General features: G+C 36.0%; 1 pseudogene; it reads right to left on the bottom strand.

Annotated features, from left to right (window-relative positions):
• Positions 1-7,551: 7,551 nt before the first annotated feature.
• On the bottom strand, positions 7,552-7,670 carry LOC120600246 (uncharacterized; annotated as a pseudogene).
• Positions 7,671-8,422: the final 752 nt, after the last annotated feature.

The raw sequence follows: 8,422 nt of genomic DNA, 5'->3' as shown, positions 1-8,422 counted from the left end.
TTTTGTATTTTGGTGATATCTGTCATAACTTCTCTTTCACTCCTGATTGTGTTATTTGTGTCCTTTTTCTTTTTTCTTTATGAGTCTAGCCAGGGGTTTGTCAATTTTATTAATCTTCTCAAAGAACAAGCTTTTTGTTGCATTACTTTTCATAAAATGTTCTCCCCCAATTGCTCCCTCCCTCTCCTGACCCTCCACCTAGCCAACGTATTCATTCTAACTGCATTCCCTATGCCATGCTCCCCACCTCCATGTCCATTGATCAGCTACTAATTTATACTTCTTTCACCCTTCACTCCATTCTCCTAGCCCTGCAAATTCCTCTCCTTTTTGTTCATCACCAAATTGTCCACCATATTTGTGAGCCTGTTTTTGATTACTTTGTTCTTTTTATTCTTTAGATTCTGCATATAAATGAAATCATATAGTGTTTATCTTTGTCTGACTTAAATACTTTCTAGGTCCATCCAAGCAATATGTTCCATCCCCTTCCTTTTAGTCTGTCTTTTAATCTGAAGTGAGTCTCTTATAGGCAACATGTAGGGGTCTTGTTTTCCTTTCCATTCATCCACAATTTTAGTTGGAGCACTTAATTCTTTTCCATTTGAGGTACTTATTGATAGGAATGTAGTTGTTACCATTCTTTATTTCCGTTTTTGATACATGCGTTTTCTTCTTAAAGAAGTCCCTCCAACATTTCCTGTAATATGGGCTTGGTGGTGATAAATTCCTTCAGCTTATTTTTGTCTGGAAAGTGCTTTATCTGTCCTTCAACTCTAAATGATAGCTTTGCTAGATAAAGTATTCTTGGTTGTAGATACTGGGTCTTCATCCTGTCGAATAATTTTTGCCAAGCCCTTCTGTCCTGCATAGTTTCTTTTGAGAAACCAGTTGCCAGTCTTATGGGATTTTCCTTATAAGTAACTGTTTTTCTCTTGCTACTTTTAATATTCTTTCTTTGTATGTAAACTTTGGCATTTTAATTATGATGTGTTTTGGTGTGGGTCTCTTTGGATCCCTGATTTTTGGAATTCTCCGAGCTTCCTGAGGTTTTATGTCCATTTCCTTCACCAGGTTATGAAAGTTCCCCATCATTATTTTTTCAAACAGCTGTTCAACATCTTGATTTTCTTCAGTTATGTTGATCTGACAGATATTTGGACCCTTAATAGTGTCCCATATGCTCCTTAAATTATTTTTATAGTATTGGCATCTTATCTCTTGCCATTTTGATTGAGTGTTCTTGGCTTTCCCATCCTCTAGATAGGGAATTTGATCCTTTTCTTTATTCACTTTGTTTATTCCTTTGTTTATTTCATTTAATATACTTCTCATCTCAGATAATGTGTTCTTCATTTCTGACTGGTTCCCTTTTATAATTTCCATTTCCATTTTTATTTATTTATTTGTTTATTTATTTATTTATTTGTTTGTTTGTTTGTTTGTTTGTTTGTTAAAGTTCTCACTGAATTTAACCAAAAGTTCATTGAGGATCTTTATAATCAGTGTTTTGAACTCCGCATCTGTTAGATTGCTTGACTCCATTATATCTGGATCTCTGTTCTGTTCTGTCATATGGTTTCTGCTTTTTGTGTTCCCATTTTGGCTACCTTTCCATGCCTGTTTCTATGTACTAAGCAAAGCTCCTAAGTCTCCCAGTCTTATTAGTGTGGATTTGTGAAGTAGATGTCCAGTGGCACAGTCCCGAGAGGGGTTCAGCTGCAGGCCAAATTTAGCTCAAGCCTCTGCCCCTCTGTGGCCACCTGTTAAGATTCAGCAAGCAATTCACAGATGCTGTGCTCATAGTTGCCTCAAAAGACCACACCAGAAACCAAGACCAGCTGCCTCCAATGTGAGTCTAGGGGCTGCTCCGCAAGGAGACTTGACTCACTGAGGACACACCTGGCTTGGTTGGGGCTGCAAGTTGGGGGAGGTGAGGTTTCAGGGAATTCTCTGGGCGGAGTGACCTCTGTTATCCAGTCTGATGACTTCATGGGAATGGCAGCGCTGTGTCCACGCACTGGGAGAGGGAAGGGCTCAATAGAGAACAACAGAAACCACCAGCACTTCTGTATCCAGTCAGTCTCGCTTCAGCCCTCACTCTGACAATGTCTCTCTGTAAGTCACTGGTGCCCCCTGCATGCAGCTGAATCGGCATTGGTGCTCAGAGTGAGCAGGTCCATCAGTGTGAAAGTCCACTCATGGACACGGCCTCTTTAAGAGCCCTCTGCTACCACAGGCTCCATCTCACTCAGCTGTTGGATATCGGGTCACCTCGTGTCCTCACATCGTCCTACCTTCTTCCGTTGCAGAGTGCTTTCTTGGATTTCTCACTAGCTGTATGGCTTTTTCATCAAGATCTCAGGTGACATTTCCTTGGTGCTGCTCCTTGTTTCCATTACAACTTTGATTTGGTTGCCAGAGGGATGAACAGAGCCTCTATCATCTATGCCATTTGAGTTGCCTGCCTATAATGATATTGTTCTCAAGTTTATTTAATCTAATTTTAATTATTTTCTTCCTTCTCCTGATTTTGGGCTTTATTTATTCCTCTTTTTCCAAGTTTTTTAAGGTGTAGTTTTAAGTTGTTTATTTGGGCTCATTTTGTATTTTTTTAGATAAACCTGTAATGATATGAACTTTCCTCTTATTACCTCTTTGGCTGTGTCCCAAAAGTTTTTACATGTTGTACATTTTTTCTCATTTGTTTCTATGTAGCTCTTGATCTTTCCTTTTATTTCCTCTTTGACTAAGTCATTCTTTAGTAACATGCTGTTTAATATCCATGTATTTGTGTTTTTTCTTTCCACTTTTCTTTTTTACAGTTGATCTTTGGCTTCAGAACATTATGGTCAGAGAATATATTTGGTATCATTTCAATTCTCTTATGCTTTTTTAGTCTATTTTTGTGTTCCAACATATGGTCTATTCTTGAGAATGTTCCATATGCACTACAGACGAATGTATAAGCTGCTGTTTGGGGATCAAGGGCTTTGTAAATGTCAATTATGTCCAATTGGTTTAATGTGTCATTTAAGGATGATATTTCCTCATTGATTCACTATTTGGATGTCCTATTGATAATTGACAGTAAAGTATTTAGGTCTCCTACTATTTTTCTTTTAGGTTCCCTACTATAATTGGCTTTTTTTTGAGATATGAGACGAGCATTGTTCCCGGATTATTATTATTGAGATTTGATTTGATTTGAAGAAGCGAGATGATCTCGATGGTGGATGTATTTGTGATTCCTTTCGATTTCTTTGTTCAATCCAGATTGTTCCCTTGATATTAGAGGAGATTGAGTGAGCTTGATCTGATCCATATCCCCATTGGCTTTTGGCGTGGGTGATTATTGAAATATGAAGTTTTCCTATATCCATTTTATCTTTTGTTTCCTGGTAACTCGGTGTCTCCATTGTTTCTTTGTCTTTGTATTTCTGTCTGCTATTTTAATGTGATTATTTTTGTGTGTGGATTTTCCCTCTGTTCTCTCATGTTTTATGATATGTGTCTCAGTTCTGAATTTATGGAATGTGGTTACCATTAAGTTTAAGTAAAGGATAGTTATATATATTTACAGTACTACATTTTTTTCTATGTGTACTTTATCTTTATTGCCCTTTGCAGATTCAAATCTTTACTCCCTCCCCTTTTCTGTTTTTATTTTGTCAAATGATTGCTATTTAGGCTGAACATTCATTTCTAAGTTGCATTAGCTGTTATCTTCTTCCTCTTTTAGAGTGTTTTATTTTTTATTTTTTTGGCCTTTAACCATTTTATAATATTTAAACTTATAATATTCTGTTTTAATACGGGTTGCATTTTCTGCTTTTCCCTGCCTGTTAGTTATCTTACTCATAGTTATGTAGTTTTTTGTCCTTTTGTTCATGTAGAATGACCCCCTTTAGTATTTCTTGTAATGCAGGCCTTGTGGTGGAGAATTCCCTCTGCTTTTGTCTGTGATGAACGATCTTTATTTCTCCTTTTTATCTAAAGGAAAGCTTTGCCGAATATATTATTCTTGGCTGGTAATATCTATTTTTCAATTGTTTGAATACTTGGTTCTACTCCTTTCTTGCTTGTATGGTTTCTGCTGAGAAGTCCAATAGTCTAATGTGTTTTTCTTTATGGGTTACCATCTTCTTTTCCCTGGCTGCACTGAGAATGCTGTCTTCATTATTATCTTTTGACAATTTTAATATACTGTGTCTTGTAGAAGGCCCTTTTGGATTGAGATAATCGGGTGTTCTGATTGCTTCTTAGATTCAAAGATTTTGTTCTTTTCATAGGTTTGGGAAATTCTCATTGACTATTTGTTTGAATAGGCTTTCTGTTCTCTTCTCCCTCCCTTCTCATGCTGGAATACCCATTATTCTTATGTTGTTTCTTCTGATGGTATCATTTAGTTTTTGTAGAGTTCTTTCATTATTTTTCATTTTTCAGTTTCTCTCTTCTTCCTTCTGATTTATTTCTAAATTTCTGTCTTTGATATCACTGATCCTTTCCTCCATTTGGTCAACTCTATTTCCCAAGCTTGCTATTTCATTCTTTATCTCTTTTAGTGTGTTCTTCATCTCCAGAAGTTCTATGTGGTTCTTTGTAAGGGTTTCAATTTCCTTGCTAGCAAACTTATTCTGTTGATCTAGTTGTTTCCCCCCTCCCCAATTCCTGGCATTATTGATATGAACTATTTTGAATCTCATTGAGTTTTTTCACAAGTGCAATTCTGAATTCCCTGTCATTTAAATCATAGATTTTTATGTCTTTGATCTTATTTTCTGGAGATTTTTTTATTTTTTTATTTTTTATTTTTTTGAGCTGCCTTGTCATCTAGGTTGTTCATGGTGTTTAAAAAACTGTTTCTCTGCTTGGACATCAATGAGAATATTCTTCTTCTTTTTTTAAGAAAATTTGTGATAAAGTGATCTCTCTTTCAGAGATTGATAAGTAGGGAGTTTTCTCTTGATTTCCAAGGTGGCATCCAAGCCTCTTACATCTCTGCTTTGAAGCTAAAAATTCCACTCTCTGTCTAGTCGGCTGTGTGCCTTTTCTGCAATCAGGTCCCTCAGTCCCAATGCTCCATCCCTGTGAAAAAGTGTGATGGGAAAAGGGAGCCTGAGTTTCTGAAGAGGTCCTGAAGCTCTATTAATGCCCTAAGAATCAGATGCAATGTTCCACTGCTTCCTTCCAACTCAACCTGACAGGATTAGGGTGAGGCCGATTAAGAGAGGTCTCCTGTGAGTGTTGGTGTTTCTCTTCTCTTTTTGCTGTTCCTCAGGTTTCAGCTGTTTTGATTCGATATCCCAGTGCCTGTCCTTGGCACTGTCTGCAGTGTATGTTTCAGTACTGGTCACATAAATTCCTCTGGAGCTTAATGGTGTTAACTCTGAGAGAATATGGAGGGAAAGGAAGACATAGTCTGGGCTGATGGGGTGAGATATGGCCAGGCTCCATAATTTAGCCTCCCACTTGGCCATGATGGTTGCCAAACCACTGCTGTCACCCCTCCACCCTACTCTCTGATCTATTCCCTGGGTTCTGCTATGTGGAATACACTGATCACTCAGGCAACACTGCTTTAGGCCTCAAGGGGCCAAGACCTGGACACAAAATGACCCCTCCGCCTCTTTCTGCAGTGAGTCTTGGCTGCTGTAACACAGCTTCTTTGTTTCACACTCCTAATCTGCCTCTGAGACTCATGTGGATTTGCCACCTTTGGATGCTCTGATGTGCAGATCTCTCAGTCATGCTTGTGTGCAGGTTTGGTGTTATTTGTTGAGTTGTTCAGCTTCCTGTCATTTCATGGGGAGAGATCTGTGGAGATCTCTCACACTGCCATACTTCTGACATCTTTTTTTTTTATTTCATTTTTAATCATAGTATAAACTTTAGCTTTTCTATATACTTAAAATTCTCTAAATTATTACCATAACTTTCCAAATACAATATATTTTTATTTCTCTGAAAAAGAAAGATAGAAATATATTCTTTAAAGTCAGAGAGGGAATATGAGAAGACTATAACTTCACCTAACTAGAGATAGAATATAGTGTGGCACATTTCAAATTCAATAACTTTATACCAAATGGTGAAAAGTGAGAACATGGAACTATCAATGCTAATCTTGAGAATAGATGTAAACTGAAAATTTATAGGAAAATTGAACTGAGAAAATCAGACTATGAGGATAAATTCTAACAGTCGTTTTTTGAAACTTTTGGTTTATGTATGTATGCACTGTATCTGGTATATAGCACTGTCTCATTACCAGGAGAGGACCCTTGGGCCACTTGAAACTGTCACATTCTGATAATCTATTACAGCATGAAGTAGGCAAAGAGATCAGATGCCAAGTGGCTTTTGTTTGTTTGTTTGTTTGTTTGTTTTTAATATAAGTTACTGTAGAAATGGGTACTAGTCTGTGCTTTGAGAAAGAAAAGCAGGCTGATTTATAATGTGCTATAAGCATGTTTTTCAATGTGAAACATTTTAGCAACTACTGCTGGCCTGGACAATTATGGCTATAACTTACTTCCTCAGAAACTAAAGACATATGAACATCCTGGAGAGTGCCTAGAAAGAGAAAGTGCATATAAAATATAGCTCAGTGTTTGAGGATTTAGCTGGAGAAGATAATGAGATCAGAAAGATATAGAAGTAGGAAAAAATGAATGAGATAATTTTAATTTCATTACAAATTAAGGACACCTGTGTAAAAACCAACTAGGTCAAAATTAATACATTGGCAACCTCACAGAATCTCTCTTTGTCATCAACACTATTTTCATCCCTCAAAGATAATACTATGCTTACTTGCATAGTAGTTACTTTCTTGTTTTCCTTTAGAGTTTTACAATCTAAGCAGATATTTCTAAGAATAATAGTTTAGTTTTAGTTTGCCAGTTGCTTGAAATTTATATAAATGAATTTAGTCATGCAGAATATATTATTTTGTAATTAAACTTTTGCTTAAGATTAGGTTTTTAAGATCTAATCATGGGGTTACATTAACTATTATTCAATTGTTTTAATTGTTCTAGAACACATCATTGTACATCTTTCTTGGTATGTAAATTTCAGTTGGGTATATAACTGAAGTGAAATTTCTAGTGCATGGAGAACGTGCAATTTCACCTTCAATAGGTAATACCAAGCCATTTTGCAAAAACTTTACCTATTCACAATTGCATATCTTCTTCCCAATTTTAGTTATTGTGATATATGTTTTAGTATCTCATTGTCATTTAAATTAGCTTTTCCCCTGATTATTAGTAGTTTAGTAGTTTAATAGTTTCAGCCATATTTCCATTGGCCACTGTCTATCACAATGGTTAATTGTATGTGTCAACTTGAATAAGTCACAGTACCCAATATGTTCAAACATTATTCTAGTAGTTTCTGTGAAAGTATTTTCAAATGAGATTAACATTTAAAAAAAAAATATTCATTTATTTATTTATTTTTTTAGGCGAAGCAACCCTTGGTTAACCTCACAAAATGCAAGGACCTCGTCAGCTTACAATCCCTTATTATTATTATTATTTTTTGCACCTACAACACCTGGTCTTCCTAGGTAGTCTCCCATCCAAGTACTAACCAGTCCCGACACTGCTTAGCTTCTGAGATCAGACGGGATAGGGCTTGTTCAGGGTGGCATGGCTGTAGATGAGATTAACATTTAAATCATTACACTTTGAGTAAAGTAAGTTAAATAAATTTCTCATCTTAATTTTAATAGAGGACAGTATGTAAATCTTGTCCTTCATAATTTGTTTACATACTGTTTAAAAATTTTTATCTACCCCAAGATGATTTAAATATTGTGATATATTATCTTCTAGAAGCTTTAATTTTTATGTTTACAATTATTTATTTATTTTGAAATTTCTATTACATTTTTTTTTATTTTTAAAATATAACAACTTAAGAAAGAATATGAAAAAGCAGTGCCTGAAGAGTGACATATAATAAGCAATTAGCAGCAAAGTGGAACACTGTGGGCTTAGGAGGCTAGAAGAGCTACATGGAGGATGTGGACTTAGCTGGACCTTAACAGTTAGATTGGTATGCATAAATATGGTGGCCAGTGTGAATGATATTTGCTGATAATGGCCACATAAGTGCTCAGATGTGAATATACAAAGTGTCTCCAGGAGAGTGACTAGAGTCTGTTATGAGAGGAAATTTATGAGGGGAAGTTGGAAATAGGGAAGAAAAAGTAAATTAGTGCCAAACAGTTAAAGGACATTGGTCAGTCCATTTGATTTGTGTTGGGAACTTACGTGATTACAGCCATCATGATCAGAAATGGCATAAAATGGATTAGAAAAGAGAAACCTTAGAAGGAAGGTTAAGAGCTAATCTATGAGAAGGTATGGATCTAAACCAAGGTGCTGATAGGAAAATGGAAAGAGAGAAA

This window comes from Pteropus medius, unplaced genomic scaffold (assembly GCF_902729225.1).
Source record: "Pteropus medius unplaced genomic scaffold, Ma_sr-lr_union100, whole genome shotgun sequence".
Classification (NCBI taxonomy): domain Eukaryota; kingdom Metazoa; phylum Chordata; class Mammalia; order Chiroptera; family Pteropodidae; genus Pteropus; species Pteropus medius.
Note: the sequence above shows the minus strand (reverse complement) of the source record. Positions and strands in the feature narration are given on the sequence as shown.